This window comes from Manacus vitellinus, unplaced genomic scaffold, assembly GCF_001715985.3.
Source record: "Manacus vitellinus isolate BGI_N305 unplaced genomic scaffold, ASM171598v3 scaffold_42_pilon, whole genome shotgun sequence".
Lineage (NCBI taxonomy): Eukaryota > Metazoa > Chordata > Aves > Passeriformes > Pipridae > Manacus > Manacus vitellinus.
Window position 1 is genome coordinate 3,819,350 of NW_021940553.1, and position 17,159 is coordinate 3,836,508.

The window sequence follows — 17,159 nt, forward strand, 5'->3', positions numbered from 1 at the left end:
CATCCAGTCAGGGTAAACCCACCACAGATGTGGTAAATACAGGTATATTCAGTCATTCTTTGCAGCCTCATGTGAAAAGTAACGAATCATTATCCTTCTCTGTCTATCTGCCTGCTTTTCTTCCCTTTAAACTCATGAAAAATACTATCTATGAACATCAAAGTTCTTGGCATCAGAGTTCTTCTGATGTTATTGCTGTGGTTCTTCCTCTGAGCCAAATCTTTCTTTACTCCTGCTTTAATGACTATTGTCTGGAGAAATACTGGTAACTCTTCTTCCTTCTCAATCTCTTTTTTCAGTTCCACAGCTTGGTATTCATTTAGGGTTTTTTGGGGTTTTTTTTGGTTTTTGTTTGGAGTATCTTCTTTTCCTCTTATTTGGAGACTTCTGGCAGTTTTTCTTCCAAACAGGCCATGCAAAGCCCTTTCTCATCCTTTCCTCTCTCCTGGTGGTCCAGTAAAAGTCTGAACTTGATCTTTCTGTGTTCCTGGTTAACCCAAATTCTTACCATACTCTTAATATCCTTCATATTTTTATATACGTCTACACCAACCTCAGAAAGTCAGAAAGAAAGGAAATATTTGTAAATAATTGTTGAAAGGAAGCGGACAACATTACCTGTCACAGCCTGAGGAAAAACGGTCCAACTCGGGATAGAGGTGGAACAGAATGAACCTTTAGTAACAGGGGACAGGGATTTATATAGGGTTTTGAGGGAACTCTCTGGGAAAAGGGGTGGAGCGAGGGCGGAGCATTCTAAACAGGACCATACAAGGGAAAAAAGGGGAGGGTTGTATTAATAACTGGGTGGAGACTACCATACATGGAAGGGGAATGGTACATCACACCAACTGGGAACCAATCAGCAACAAGGAGAAGAACAAGGGCACAGAGCATGAGGGATTTTTCAAACTTAATAAAAAGGAGTGTACCTAGAAAGGGTAAAATACAGACTACAAAGCATGACTTTCACATTTAGTCCAACAACCATATCAGTCTCTGAAGGTAGAAAAGATAGCATTATTAGAAAATCCACAGGTTTTTTCCAAGTCTTCAAGTTCAGATTTCCATATATCATATTCATCAGAATTCCTGTTTTCCATGTCTCTGTCATTGTTCCCCACAATTACCTGGTGGATATTTTTTTCATTTCAAGTAAGGTATATATAAGGTGTATTTTAGACCATAGAAAAGGAGATTTCAGGGGGAATCTTATCTCTCTCTATCATCTACCTGAAGAGAAGTTGTAGACAGATGTGGTTCAGTCTCTCCTGGGTAACAACTGATGCAACAAAACAGCCTCAAGTTGTGCCAGGGGGAGGTTTAGATTGGATATTAGAAAAACTTCTTCACTGAAAGGGTGGTCAGGCATTGGAACAGGCTGCCCGGGGAAGTGGTGGATTCACCACAACTAGAACTGCTCAAAAGATATCTGTTTGTGGCACTTGGGGACATGGTTTAGTGGTGAATATGGCACTGGTGGGTTAATGGATGGTGGGACTCAATGATCTTAGAGGGCTTTTCCAACCTTAAAGATCCTATGCGGACAACCATGACTTCTACTTTCTCCAAACCACTTATAAATATTGCCAATAGTTCAGTACCTGAAAAAGCATAACACCGTGGAATTTTTTGCTTTCTCTCTTGTTTCCCGTCTTTCCAAACTGAAATTATATCTTCACTCAGTGTTCTAACATCTTAGCCTGTGCAACAGTTGCCCCTTTAGGAGAGATGAAGACCTCAGGCCTGCACATTTCCAGTTAGATTGGAGACTATATAGCAGGAAGTCATCCTGCATGAATAGAGGGATGGGGCGAGGTCACCATACAGTTCTCTCTTCTCTCTAGCATTTAGGACTTTGGGATGCACCTCATGTTCCTCCTCTCTATGTGATGTCTGTGGCTTTTCTGGCAGAAATGTCTCTTGCTGAGGGTGTGCTTTGGCAACACATCGACACAAACAAAGATGGGGCTTATCGGAGTGGTGGACTAACACGGCAAATAGTCACCTGCCTTTGAAGAAAAGGTATTTAAACCCCACAGAGGTGGTCAGCTTGACTCTGAAATCACCCAGGTAACCACTGTTGCATTGTGGCTTTCTCTTCATAAACGCCAATTATTTTCAAGGTTTGATGCAAAGCAGTGAATAAGCTTTTGGCATTTTGATCAAAATTATTGTTAAACAGAGAATTCTTTATGCTTTTGTGTCATCTCTTATAGGCACAAGCCACTCATTTTTGCCTGGTAGTGATGGTGAATAGCCCACAAAAAGAAAATATGCATAGTAAGAGCCACTCTTTACCTTACAGTTGACTTACAGGTCTGCTCTGGGTTAAGAAGAAAGGAATAAGAAGGAGTCTGAGATCAAGAATTAAGTCCTTTCCCTCCAACAACTAGTCAGCTGGTGTGGGAATAAATCCTCAGCTGTGTGTGTTTAGGGAACTAGTAGGTTTTGACAACCTATATCTTAGTTTCTGAAGCTCCATTTATGTTGCACCAGAGAGCAGTTAAACTCTGCAGTCAAATTTAAGGTTTTCCCTCCTGTTGCACCAGGTGGTCATCTGAAACCTAACCACTAGCCCCAAGTAACAGTAGACATCGAGGACAGCTGGCAAATTAGACCTTAGGGCTGCCTTTGAAACAGTGTGGGTGTAACCTTATTCCATAAAATTATTAAGACAACAAAACCAGTTCCCTGTAGAGGAGAAGTATTGTCAGGATACCTCTAGAAATGATTCTTAGAGGCTGAACTCCAAATGACTAATTAAATACAGCTTGTTTTATGAAACAATAAAAAGCACATTTTATTCTTTGAAATCCTTTGAAAACACTGAGATGCTAATGAATTCACAAACTACCTCCTGTTTCAAAAGACTGATTCTAATCTGCATGAGATTCCTTTCAAGAGCAAGGCACCTAAATGCAGATGTTCACAGGTCATGGGGGATCTGCTTAGTTATATAGTCCTTGGAGATTGAGCCATTCACCAAAGCAGTCATAGTGTCAAGCTTTAGGAATCTACCCACAGGTCTCTGGTGACCTGAAACCTTTGTAGAGGATGGCATCTGCAGTCTGGGACCATTTTTTCAGCAGTAGTTGAAAATCAGTTAGATAACACCCAAAGACATCTCAGATAGTTCTGGCTGGACATGTGTGAACAACTGAGCTCTAAGCCACCACTGATTGTAACAAGAGGTACATGTAGATCCCTACATGTACATTGGCTTTTTTAATGTGGAGATAACTCAGTTGGTTCAACCCTCAGCATCAGTCCAGGCTGGAGGGTGAACTGATCGAGAGCAGCCCTGTTGACAAGGGCTGGGGGTGCTGGTGGATGAGAGGCTGGACATGAGCTGCCAATGTGCACAATGTTCACAGCCCAGAAAGCCAAACATGTCCTGGGCTCATCCCCAACAGTAAGGGCAGCAGGTGAGGGAGGTAATTCTGCCCCTTTGCCCTGCTCAGGTGACACCCCACCTGCAGTGCTGCCTCCAGCCCTGGGGTCCCAGCACAGGAAAGACTTGGATCCATTGGAAAAAGTCCAGAGAAGGACAGGAAGCTGATGAGAGGGATGGAGCACCTCTCCTACGAGGAAAGGCTGGGAGAATTGGGATTGTTCAACCTGGAGAAGAGAAGGCTTTGGGGTGATCTTAGTGCAGCCTTCCAGTTCAAGAAGGGAGCCTACAAGAAAGTTGGAGAAAGACTATTTACAAAATTATGTAGTGACAGGACAATACTGAAAAAGAATAGGTTTAGATTAGGTATTATAAAAAACTTCTTTACTGTGAGAGTGGTGAGGCCCTGGCACAGGTTGCCCAGAGAAGCTGTGGATGCCCCATTCCTGGAAGGATTTAAGGTCAAGTTGGATGGAGCTCTGAACAACCTGATCTAGTGAAAAGTATCTCTGCCCATGGTAGGGGTGGTGGAATGAGATAATCTTTAAGATCCCTTCTAACCCAAATCATTCTATGATTCTAAGATTCTATGAAGTAAGATAATATTTAGTTTCACAGTTAAAATTGCCCTTAGTGTCCCAGTCAAGAAGGTGCCTTCTGAACTATAAATCTCCAGTATTTAGGGTTTTTTTGGCTATATCTCTGCTCTTTTAGGAGTGCAGGTCTCAATTACAGTGAAATTGGATCAGATACCTCAGGGTTAAGTGGCTCGGGCTCATTGCATCTATGCTGTGTGCAGAGGCAGAGCAAGAGCTGATCTGCACCTTTTGCTGACATCTTTCTACTCACTCCCCATACAAAGCAGAACACGAGGAAAATTTAGGTAGCTTGGACTATCTGAGCTTTCATGTTGAAATCAGGACTGAGGCCAAGAAAATACAGGAATCTAGGTGTCACCACTTTTTTTGTTCCTCATCCATGAAAGAGAGGTTCTAAAGGTTTGACTTTTTAATTTCAGCGCTAATCTGAGGTTGCCTCAGTTTTGCACTATGTGCTTGCGCAACATCAAGTGAGAAGAGCCCCAAGCACTGTTTTGAACCCTCCTCCCTGTCCCATAGACGAGTCAGGTGCACAAATTCTTCTGGCTCCATAGTGAGCTGCCCTTTGTGTTTTGGCATACAGTATCACTAAATCCCATTTTATTTTCCCTGGGTTTATAATTCAGCTGATTCCCTCATGGTGACTGCTGCCTCTTCTCAAGCCAAAGAGAAGACTTCAACAGTCAGACCCAGCAGATCTGTCCAGACAACTGGAACTCCCTTATTATTTTCACATCAGTGGCTCTGCCTTTAAGCAGATCCTTTTGCTCATTGTGTCTTCTGATTCACTTTTGCCAGCTGACCACATGAAGCTGATGGTAACATTTCCTTTCAAAGGACAGGTGTCTTTATGTGCCAGCTTATTCAAAGGTCTGCATTTCTACCTTGTACAACAGAATGAAAATTCATATTTCAAACTGTTTTGTATTTTTATGTGTGTGTATAGAAATATCATGTTTCCTCTGCATTTCTGTAATGCAACAAATAAACGAAAAAATCCAGAGATGGAAGGAGAAGTAAAAAGCTTATTCTAATTGTGGGCTTGTTATAGGAAAATAGTTCTAAATCATCTTTCTTAAAATCAAGAAAGAGTGGTAAGATGACACAGTATTTTCACACTTATTTGGCATCTCAGCTTGTTAGTAATGCCTCAGTTATTGGATTCCATTCAGTGAATTATCAGGTCCTAAGTTATATCTCCAAGTCAATGTTGGAGCACCAAACACTTAAAGAGGACACAGCTGGTTAATTGTGCCTTCCAGCTGTATCTAAAATCACAGAAAGTGTTATCTGTTAGGCTGTATTAGCACATCAATGAACTGGTAGTTGTTCTTCCAAGAGTTCTACAGACATCAGAAAGAGCTATCAGCACTCTAATTAGATAGTGGAATCCGACTGTCTTTCCTCCAGAAACAAACAGTGGCCAGTGCAGTATTTTGCCCTTAGTAGCTTATGCACACAGCAGAAATGAAATAACTGGACACTTCTTAACAGACAGAAATTATATCCTGTACTGAAAAAATAAGCCAAAGTTGTGTTTGTGGGTTTTTTTTCCCATCTGTATTAAGTATTTACAATATTATCCTAGTACAGTATTAAGTAATTACAGAATTTAAAGGATTACAATATTATCATGGAATCATAGAATGATACAGGTTGGAAGGGATCTTAAAGGTCATCTAGTTCCAAACACCCTGTCATGGGCAGGGACACCTTCTACTGTCCCAGGTTGCTCCAAGTCCCATCCAACCTGGCCTTGAACACTCCTAAGAATGGGGCAGCCACAGCTTCCCTGGGCAACCTGTGCTAGGGCCTCACCACCCTCACAGGGAAGAATTTCCTCCTTATAGCTAACCTAAATTGCCCTCTTTTGGTTTAAACATATAACTCCTTGTTCTATTGCTACAGAACCTGACAGAAATTTGTCCTCATTTTTCTTATAAGCCCCTTTTGGGACTGGAAGGGGCTGTAAGGTCTACCCAGCCTGAACAACCCCAGCTCTCCGAGCCTGTCTCTATAGCACAGGTGCTTCAACCCTCAGAGCATTTTGTGGCCTCCTCTGGACCTGCTTTAACAGGTCCATGTTCTTCTTATGTTGGGGATTCCAGAGCTGGATGCGGCAGTTCAGGTGGGGTATCATGAAAGTGGATTAGAGGGAGACAATCACCTCCTTGACCTGCTGCCCACCCTGCTTTTGATGCAGCTCAGGACATATTTGGCTTTCTGGGATGCCAGTGCACCCATTAAGCTTCTTGTCCACCAACACCCTCAAGGCCTTCTCCTCAGGGTTGCTCTCAATCCATTCTCTGCCCATCCTGTGTTTGTACTTGGGGTTGCCCTGACATAGGAGCAGCACGCAGCACTTGGCCTTGTTGAATTTTGTGAGGTTCACATGGTCCCACCTCTCAAGCCTTTCCAGATCCCTCTGGATGGCTCATCCCTTCCCTCCAGCAAGTGACCACACCATACAGCTTGGTGTTGTTGGTAAATGTGCTGAGGACGCCCTCAATCCCTTTGTCCATATCTCTGACAAAGATGTTGAGCAGCAGCTGCCCCAGTACTGACCCCTGAGGACACCACTGGTCTCCACTTGGATCACAACTTGGGCACTTGGACAACAACAACAGTCATTGACCACAACCCTTTGACTGTGTCCATCCAGCCAAATCCTTGTCCACCGAATGGTCCAGGTAGGTGGTGTCTACTTCTGTCTCCTTCCTCATCCATCATTGCTATAACCCCCTCATAGAAGGCCACCAAATTTATCAGGCATGGTTTGCCCTTAGTGATGCCATGTTGGCTGTCACCAATCACCTCCTTATTTTCCATGTGCCTTACCACAGCTTCCAGGAGAATCCACTCCACGATTTTGCCTGAAAGTGAGGTGAGATCAACTGGCCTGCAGTTTCCTGAGTCTTTCCTATTTCCCTTTTTAAAAATGAGTGTTATTCTTCCCCTTTTCCACTCAGTGGGAATTTCACTTAGGTGCCATTACTTCTCAAATACAATGGATAGTGGCTTAGCCACTCCCTTCACCAGTTCTCTCAAGATCCACACAAGTCCTATGAACTTTTGCATTCTCAGTTTCCTCAGATGCTCTCAAACCTGATCTTCTCTGACAGTGGGCAGTTCTTCATTCTCTCACTCCCTGCCCTTGTCTTCTGCAACTAGGGCAGTGTAACTGGAGCAAATTCACAGTAATTCACAGTAAATGAAGTCTCCTGTTTCCTTCTGGAGAGGGAGAACATTTTCCATTGTCTCCCTTTAATCACTGACGTATCTAAAGAAGCTTTTCTGGTTGCCCTTGATACCCCTAGCCAAATTTAATTCATTCAGGACTTCATCTTTCCCAATCTGATCCCTGGCTGCTCAGACAATTTCTCTGTATTCCTCCCTGCTTCCTGTCCCTGCTTCCACCCTCTGTAGCCTTCCTTTTTCTGTGTTTGAGTTTGTCCATGAGCTCCTTGTTCATCCACGCAGGCCTCCTGGCATTTTTGCCTGACTTCGTCTTTGATATTCCCAACTAAAACATCAGGGACAAAAAAATCAAAACCCAAAGAACAAAAAAAGAGTGTAAGATCATAACAAAAAGAGCAACATGACCAGTTACAGGAGCAGAGAAAGCCTGAGGCATGAAAAACAAGCTGAGTCCTTTTTATTTGTGGTACAATGGGACTTTTTGACGGGTTATCACTATGATACCAAGTATATAGGAAATTGGTTGTATTGTAAATCTCTGAACCTCCAGAAAACAACCCTTATAGGTACCTTTAATCTACTAAGGCACACAAAGCCTTCTTAACTCACCCATGCATTGGTCTGAGCTAAACCTGCAGCTGCAGCTGTGTTTCCTCTGAGGTCCTGGGTAAGGGTCAGGCTTTTGCTTTTGCTTTTTGACTCGCTGATTTTCGTACGTGATTCTCAAAGAAAAACAGGATTCTGAAGTCACTGCATTATCCATGAACCTGGGGCATTTAAAAATAACCCAGCACTGATATACAAGATAAAACTGTGGATGCTGGCAACAACCTATTTACATAGATCACAGCTCAGAGCTTCAGTCTGATATAAGGGGGGTTTTGCTCATGCAGGTATCCCTATAGATACCAGTATAGTGGATCATGTTGTGTAAGAGTTACCAAACCAGCAGTGAAAAGCCATTAATTAGGATAGCAGGAACAGAAATATTCTATCTGCTTCATGATATTATGATCCTTTTCTTTTAAATCTACAAATTAAATGGTAAAATATAATACAGAAAGTAACAGAAGTCCAGCAAATTCTTGGACTTTCCCATAATATTGTTCAAAGGTAATGTAAATAGTGAAAACAGGGACAAACACCAAGTTTTTTTAAAACATACCCCCAGCCCACAGTTACCTTATTTACCCTTTCACTTTATACTATAGGAACAGTATAAACAGTATAAGCATCAGCTGAGACCTTCTGGTATCAAAACAATAATGTGAAACTATCCTTAACTATCCTGTTGGGGTCTTTTGTTGGTTTTGTTTGGCTGGTTGTTGTTTGGGTTTGTTGTAGGTTTTGTTTGCTTGTGGGGTTTGTGGGGTTTGTGTTTTTTTTTTTGTTTTGGTTTGATTTTGGTTTTGGGTTTTTTTGTGGGTTTTTTGTTTGTTTGTTTGGATGGGGTTTTTTTGCAATTAAGTTAACTGAGTTTACTGTGGTAGGACTGGAAGAAAGGAAGGAAGGAAACCAACCCGACTAAAGGAAACACAAAGCAAAATTATTAAATTCTGATTGGGTGGAATCAAAGTGAAACCTCCTGTTTACTTCAGAAAGAGTAGAATTTCACCCTGGAGCATTATGAGATGGTGAGACAAGAGAGATGGAAAACATGTCATGACTTATGACAGAGGGAAGAGCCTCACTGGTAACTTCTGCTCTCCTTCAAGTACCGAAACCTGCTCACTTAAGATACTTGATTTATTTGAGAGCTGTGTTTAGCTGCAGAAAATGACAAGGCTGTTACTGCTCAAAAACTTAGTGTGGCATGTGGAAGATGTGCCTTTATACACACAAAGATGTAATGATGTATGATACGGACTTTTCAAAGAGATCAAAGTGCCCATGAAGTCAACACACATTTTGTACAAAATTTCAGCCTTCTGTCCCACACTTCCCCTGGAATTTCTTTCACTTTTGAAGGTCTCCACCTCCTGCTCTTACTCCGAGAGGTTTTCCAGCGAAATTACCTCCCTCTTTGGCTTAGCTCCACCTCCCTCTTGTCAAAATTCCTGGTTGTGCTAGTGGTGCTAGACCACCTTCTCCTGCCTACTGGGCAACAACCTGCATCCTCCCAGGGACTGTGGCAACCAATTTCTGTCTAAAGCCATTTACTCTCAATTTATCAAGACTGCAAAAAAAAGATTACATAGCATGCATCCCATTAAACTTGTAAGACTTCAGCCACTGACACTTGAGAAATCATTTGTCGCTGTTCTGCACAGAAAGTCAGAGTGTGCTGGATGGTTAATCATCTCTCTTTTTAAATATGTTGAAGATATTTAAACTGTTAATTTAAAGTAGTTAAGTAGTCATAGTCAGATGGTGATCTGTGTGGCTTAATATCACACTAGTGTCTCTGAAATATGTTTTACTCTGTCAGTGAGAGAACCATATTATATTGACGCTTCAAGAATTGAAAATCATTACTCCCATTAATATCAGTTTGCATGCTGACTCTTAACAGGGAAATGTAACCTTAGCAATTGTCAAATCTATTGCAACCTTCTGATACAGGATGCAGAAAAATAACAACTATCAAACCCATCTTATTTTCCTGAAAAAAATCTGTTTTACTCATGAGACTTTTTAAGATCAATCTTTATATTCCTCACATTAAATTTTTCAATCAGCAGCTGGGATATCTGATATTGTAACAACATGAATGAATATTTTAGAATGAATTCTTTCATTACTCTAAATGGAACATTGTTTTTAACAGATACCAAGTGATAAGGGTTATCACATAAGTTTGTGGAAACAAAAGGTAATGGTTAAGCTTTTATAGATTCCTTTCTTAGTCATCATATCACAGAATGGTTTGGGTTGGAAGGGACCTTAAAGATTGTACCAACTCCCTGCTATGGGCAGGAACATCTTCCACTAAACCAGGTTGTACAGGGCAGCCTGGCCTTGGACACTTGACAAAGTCTGGCCTTGAACACTAAGAGGTTTAGTACTTGCCTACCTTTCTTCCATGTCAGCTGTATCCCAATTCAATCACAGTGTTTTATTATTCATTATTTACTTTCCTCAGACCTTCACAGACATACTCGTACCCCACAGTACTTTAGCTCTTAACTCCTTCAGAATGAACAGCACTTTGTCCTTGTGGGTCAAACATTTCCCCTCTTCTTTTTGTCACTGAATTGGCAGTAAATGTATTCAGTCCTCCTCTGCAAATACTCACACACACTCTTGAAGGCCCATTACTGAAATCAGCAGTACTATCCATACAGACTCCTTCTTTTCATATTTGTAGCCCTGAGAGGTTCAGCCTGCAAAATAAAACAGAGACCTGCCGTGGCATTATTTTATTTTATTTTTGCCTCATAAAGTTTGACAGTTGTGAGGAAAATATCTGTGGGATCCATCACGGCAAAAATCACTTTTTCCTAGGGATTTGCAGATGCACTGAACTTAAAGTAAAAGAAACTGATAATTATGTGACAAAGGAAATAACACACAGAATAAAAACTCTCCTGGGGAGCTGAAATTCATACTGACATCAGCAGAGGTGGGTAAAGATTATGATTGCAAACCTTTTGTAAGTAATTACTCTCTGTAGTTGAAAAACTCAGGCTAAATGGTTAACAAGCAACAATGACAGTGTGCATTTCTCTAACACATTCTAGCTCAGAAATACACAAAAAGTCCATAATATCTTGAAAAAAGACATGTTTAGATTAATGAAAAGTTTATTAGATCCTCAAAAGTAAAAAACTTCCAGTTTTAATTTTGAAGAGTTAAATACCATCCTTCATTTATGATAGATTCTTTCCTACCTGCTGTTTTAAGCTTATGTCTACCTGAATTCTCTGCTGGACATCCTAAATGACAGAAACCTTACTTGAGTTTCTTTCAAATTTAATTTTTTTTTTTAGTTGTTTGATTTTAAATTACAGGTTTAAAATTAGAATTAAAAAATTCTTCAAGGAAAGTATTGGAAACATGAAGTACATTTGCTTATCAATTCCCTTGCATTAAGGAGAATTTTATTACTGATTGCAATGAAAACATCTTGTCATTAGAGAGCTTTTTTGAAGTTATTGAATTTAAGAAAAATATTTCACAATTTATCATGTGCAGTAAAACAGGAAAGGTGCACCCCAGAGCTGAATATCAATTTAAAAAAATTAAGCAATTAACAAAATAAATATTGTAAATCTTTTCAGCTCTGAAATTTCTCTTTTCAAAAAATGAACTAAAACCGGTTAAGGGCAAATGATGTCACCAGTGTTCATGACATTTAGAGCATGTTGCCTTAGGTTACCTTCCTGTCAAGCTGGCAGCTTGCAATTTCCCAACCTGTTTGTGCAGTCCTTGAGCAGGCTGTTCTGGGTGTTTCTAAAAGACCTGTCAAAACACTTTTGGGAGCTCGATGCAGCATCCAGAACCCCTGGACCCACTGCTGGGCACATTTTCCAGTGGCAGGGCTGTCCTTCAGTGCTGCAGACACAGCTTCCAGCCTGATGGAGGGGTAGATGCCTGGTGGAGATCTGTGTTCCTCTTGGCACCCCTGGAGCTCAGCCTCCACCTTATGGTAGCGATGCTCTCAAAAGCCCTAAGAATTGTGATCCAGTTCACTCTCATTTGAGGTTTAATTAGTGTTACTGCAGCTTGCTCTTATAAGTCCTCTGAGTTAATTAATTTTTGTAATTGTTTTTGAGCTGACTGGAGCCATCCAGGTGACTTCAGGGGAGAGAAGAGTGTGACTCCTTTGTGGGCTTGTAAGTTTGTCTCTTTTGGCTCTGTCTCTTATGAGATCTTTTTACTTATCTGAGCCCCTGAGTTTTGCAGTGGGTAAAAAACACAAAATAAATAAATCAATAAATAATTTAAATTATACCATGTTTTGATTAATGTATCTTAAGGGTTTTTTGGGGGGAAGTTGTTATTTTTTTCTCTTAACCTAATAGATTTCCATTTTACAGTATACACCTTGTGAAATAACTGATGTTTCCTTATTAATATTCACGTTTTTGCACAATAGTACTTAGCTCCATCCTGAGACACGTTGATTATTGCTCTAACTCGTGTTTCATTTTTCTGTTCTCTTCATAGCTAGTAGCCCTTTAGATGAAGGCAAGTTTCACTGAGGAAACTTTCTCCTAAAGGACTCGCAGTTGTGTTAATCTGTGAGCCACATCTGCAGTGAGGTGCAGCATATGCAAATATTCACACAAAAGGCTCTGACAGCCTCTGATTCACCGAGAGGAGGAGGCCAGGAAGCAATGAGTGTGACACAGGACTCCTGAGGAACTTTTCTATCCCTTGGTAAACCTGTAAAAGCCTGTGGAAGTGAGGACAGCAGGTCAGGAAACTGACCTTTACAACTCATATTTGGTCAGGTCATATTTGTCCTGGGCCACTGTCATCGAAATGTAAGGGGATGAGAGGGTCCGTGTAAATCACAGCACTTCTTGGTCAACAGCTGCATTTTCAGAAGTGGTCGTAGTGGGGGATTCAGTGGCAGAATGAAAAATATTATTTCCTAAAGTTTTAACCTTTTACCCTTAAAAAATAAGGTTTCAGAGAAGGTTGTCCCTGCTGTCCTGTCCCGCCTATGTGCACAGCTTAAGGCTCAGCACCTTGGGAACTGCATGACAGGAGGCAGGTAGATTGCACGTGGCTCAAAGCAGCTCATATTCAGCTACCTGAAATGTATCTAAGCTACACCAGGAACAATATAAATGAGATCTTTTGCCCGGTTCTTCTCCACGATAAAGTACAGTGTGGTGAAAGAGGCATTTGATGTTCTAGCGAGGGTAAAAAATTTACGTACTGTAATCAAGGTGTTCTGTGATTAGTGTTTGTGAAAGAAAAGAGGAAAACTAAAAGTGTTTCCAAGATTTTTAAAGGAAGCCAACCATCAAATTCAAGACTGTGACACCTAACATGCTTTAGCTAAAGGAATAACTGGTAGAAGTAATAAACTGTCATCTTATCTTTTTGGATGCACCCACACAAAAAGAAGACCTTTTCTGACAGCAGATGTCAAGACTTCGGAATTTGACTTCACCTTGAAGACTCTGGAAATCAGCATCATCTGGAGAACTCCCCCAGTTCTACTTCTTTATTTCCAGAACTGATGTTTTAGTCTAATTCCACCCAGACATCCTTTCTCTGCCATTCATCTCAGGTAGCTAATCTAAGATCTGAGATGCACTGAGACAGCAGTACCTCAGTTTTCATCCCATCTCTGTACCTTTGCACAATTTGTCCCCCCCTTAGCTGCACTGTCAGCAGACATACCCTCTATCAAATTTCTTTTCCCACATCTCCTAGATCCAATCCTCTAAGGGCAAGTGACCCAATACAGGAATGACCCTTGCAATGTTTCAGTTCCTCTGTACTCAGCTTGGAGCAGATGTGAGTCCCAATCTTTTCATCTACAAGCACAGGCACCAAGCTGAAACCACTAATGCAATTAGCTATTTCACCAGGCTGTGGCTGCAAAGTGGGGATTAAGCTCTCTTTGCACCAGCAAAAATTACATGAGATGGCATGGAGAAATGTGCATTTTGAGTGGCTGTGAAAAGCTCAAACTGAAGGATGAAGGGCTGTGCTGCAGGGAGCAGCTGAGCCCAGTCTTCCAGAAAGACAGTCAAGCACATAGATGCTAAATCACTGAGGGATGCTCAGCTTCCAGGATGCTTAGCCTCGATCCTGCCGCTCTCGACTGAATTTAATAAATACCTCCCTCCCCATATTTCTCAAAGAACAAAACAAGATCTGAATAGCAGAGTCCATTATCACTCCATATGGTGAAGCAAGGCAAGATGGACAGGATCCAAAACACAGAGCAGATGATTTGCTTTGTTTTTCCACCAGCTGCAACAAGGAAAGTGTGAGGGGAAAAAAAAAAAGTCTGTGTGAAGGAGAAAGAATATTTATCAGAAGACAAAGAAAAGTTGTCAGCCAAGCCTATATTACGACTTGATATTTCTGATGTTGAAGGCCTAGTTTTGCAACTTTCACTGCTTAGCTCATAGAGTCATTAAGGTTGGAAAAGCCCTCTAAGATCATTGAGTCCAACCATTCCCTCAGCACTGCCAAACCCGCCACTAACTCATGTTCCCAAGTGACACAACTACACAGCTTTTAAATCCCTCCAGGCATGCTGACTCCACCATTTCCCTCAGCAGTCTCTCCCAGCACTTGATCACTCTCTTGGTGAAAGAATTTTCCTTAATATCCAGTCTAAATCTCCCTTGGTGCAACTTGAGGCCATTTCCTCTCATCCTGCCACTTATTAGCTGAGACTAGAGACCAACTCTCACCTGGCTACAACCTCCTGTCAGGCAGCTGGAGGGAGCAAGAAGGTCCCCCCTTAACCTCCTTTTCTCCAGGTTAAACACCCCCAGCTCCCTCAGCTTTTCCTCATCAGACTTGTGCTCCAGAGTCTTCCCCAGCTCTGTTGCCCTTCTCTGGACATGCTCCAGCACCTCAATGTCCTTCTTTCAATGAAAGGCTCAAAACTGAACTTCCCAACTAAATAACACTAACTCTGCTGCCTGGTCAAAGTCATGACAACGGAACAGTTTCTCTCTGTCATGATGCAACAAGTCTTTTGATGGCAACTGGGCTGTCCTGTCCAACACCACGCAAGTTCAGAGATGCTTCTTGCATAAAGCTTTTCCGCAACAATCATCCCCCTTGAGTTTTATTTCTTAGGGGCCATAGATTTGCGCAGGGAGTTTTCCAAAGAAAATCTTCTAAAGCCAGAAACGACCGAAGACTTTTTAATTCCTGGACAAGCTCAAAAAGTCCAGAGAAGACTTTTCTATCAGTCTAGAGAAGCAGTCAGTCCCAGGGGACACAGAATTGTCTTTGGCATTGTGTGGTTTTCCCTTGTCTTTTAATCAAAAAGTAGAAATTGATGTTTTCTATTGTACTGATACATGCAAAAAAACCCCCCAAAACCAAAAATGCAAACCAGAACAAGAACCTTAGTGAGGAATGACAAACTGCAAAGCAACCAGAAGCCAGCAAGATGTTATATGGAAAGTCAGAGAGCAGCATTTTCTGGCTGTCAGATGGAGTACTGCAATCCAGTGCAGTGATGACAGGGAGGTGCATGTGCCACAAGAAGTGTCTGATAGGCTCATACACACTGAAGTCATCTCCTTTTCCTGATTCACTAATCACAGAACAGAAATATTGCCCGACATGTTTTTCAATGGAACTGGCAATGGGTATTGACTCAGTATCACCCCTGCTCTAGTGTTGTTGTACTATTAGGGGAAAAAAATAGGTTAAATTAGATGGATGGAAAGGTTTCACAAATTTAATTTCTGTATGTATTGCATTTGTGCAGCCAGGATTTAGCAGCAGGGGGCCTACAGTGGTGGCTTCCATGAGAAGCTGCTGGAAGCTTCCCTCATGTCTGACAGAGACAATTCCAGCCGGCTCTAGGATGGATCCACAGCTGACCAAGGCTGAGACAATCTGGAATGACAGTAACGCTTCTAGGATAACATATTTAAGAAGGGGAAAAGGTTATTGCATAGATGTATTTCCACCTAGAGTAGAGTGAGACTATGTGAGAGCACCAGCCCTGCAGACACTCAGGTCAGTGCAGAAGGAGGGGCAGGAGGAGCTCCAGGTGCTGGAGCAGAGATTCCCCTGCAGCCCGAGGTGCAGCCCATGGTGGGGCAGCTGTGCCCCTGCAGCCCATGGAGGCCCATGGGGGAGCAGAGATCCACCTGCACCCGTGGAAGAGCCCACTTGGAACAAGGGGATGCCCAGAGGAGGCTGTGACCCCATGGGAAATCCGTGCTGGAGAAGGGTTCTGGCAGGACCTGTGGCTCCATGGAGAGAGCAGCTCACACTGGAGCAGGTTTGCTGGCAGGACTTTTTCCTGAAGGACTGCATCCCGTGGAAGAGTGACCAACATTGGAGCAGTTCATGGAGAACTGTAGCCCATGGGATGGACTCACACTGGAGGAGTTCTTGGAGGACTGTCTCCCCAGGGAAGGACCCCACACTGGAGCAGGGGGAGGACTCCTCTCCTTGAGCAGTGACAGAAGCAACTTGTGGTGAAGTGACCATGACTCTCATTCTCTGTCTCTCTTGGCCACTGGGGAGGAAGGTGGCAGAGCCCGGGAAGGAGGGAGGAGTGGGGGAAGGTGTTTTTAAGAGTAGTTTTCCTTCTCATTATCCTGTTCTGATTTTGATTGGTGGTAAATTCAACTAATATCCCCAACCTGAGTGCTTTGTCTAAGATGGTATTTGGTGAGTGATTCCTCCCAGTCCTTATCTCAACCCATGAACCTTTCATTATATTTTCTCTCCCCTGTTCACTTGCAGAGGGGAGTGATAGAGTGGCTTTGGAGGGTGGCTGGCATCCAGCCAGGGTCAACCCACCACAGCATGGACAATAAAATCTGAGCTTCATGGACCATATTGTGATGTCTTTGAGGCAAAGGACGAGGCCACAATTACAGCTTCTTCTAATGTGTGAAGAAATAAAGATTTCTATCATCATTCTAGTTAATTAACTTTTTCTAAGGCAATATCCAAACATTTTGCAAATCTTTGTACATGCTATTATTCCTCTCAGGTCATGCCATAATTCTACAGAAACACATCCAACAAGGTGCAGCATCATAAAGTCATAGAATATCTCATCACGAGTGCACGGACTTAATTGCATGATTGGATCTAAATTAATCTCCCTGATTTTCTTGCTAAGCTCCCCTAGCATCCTCTAAGGCAGGTACTTTGCAATCCAGACTCATCCAGACTTAGGGTGTAGCAGACTGTGACCGACTGAAGCTTTCACATGCTCACTGAGTCTTACCTGTTGAAACTTGGTTTACAGGGGGGGTAAACAAAAGGTAAATAAGCCATTAATAACATTCCCCATGTGAGGGAAATGCTGCCCCTTTAATGATCCAGCAGCTGGAACAAATGACTGC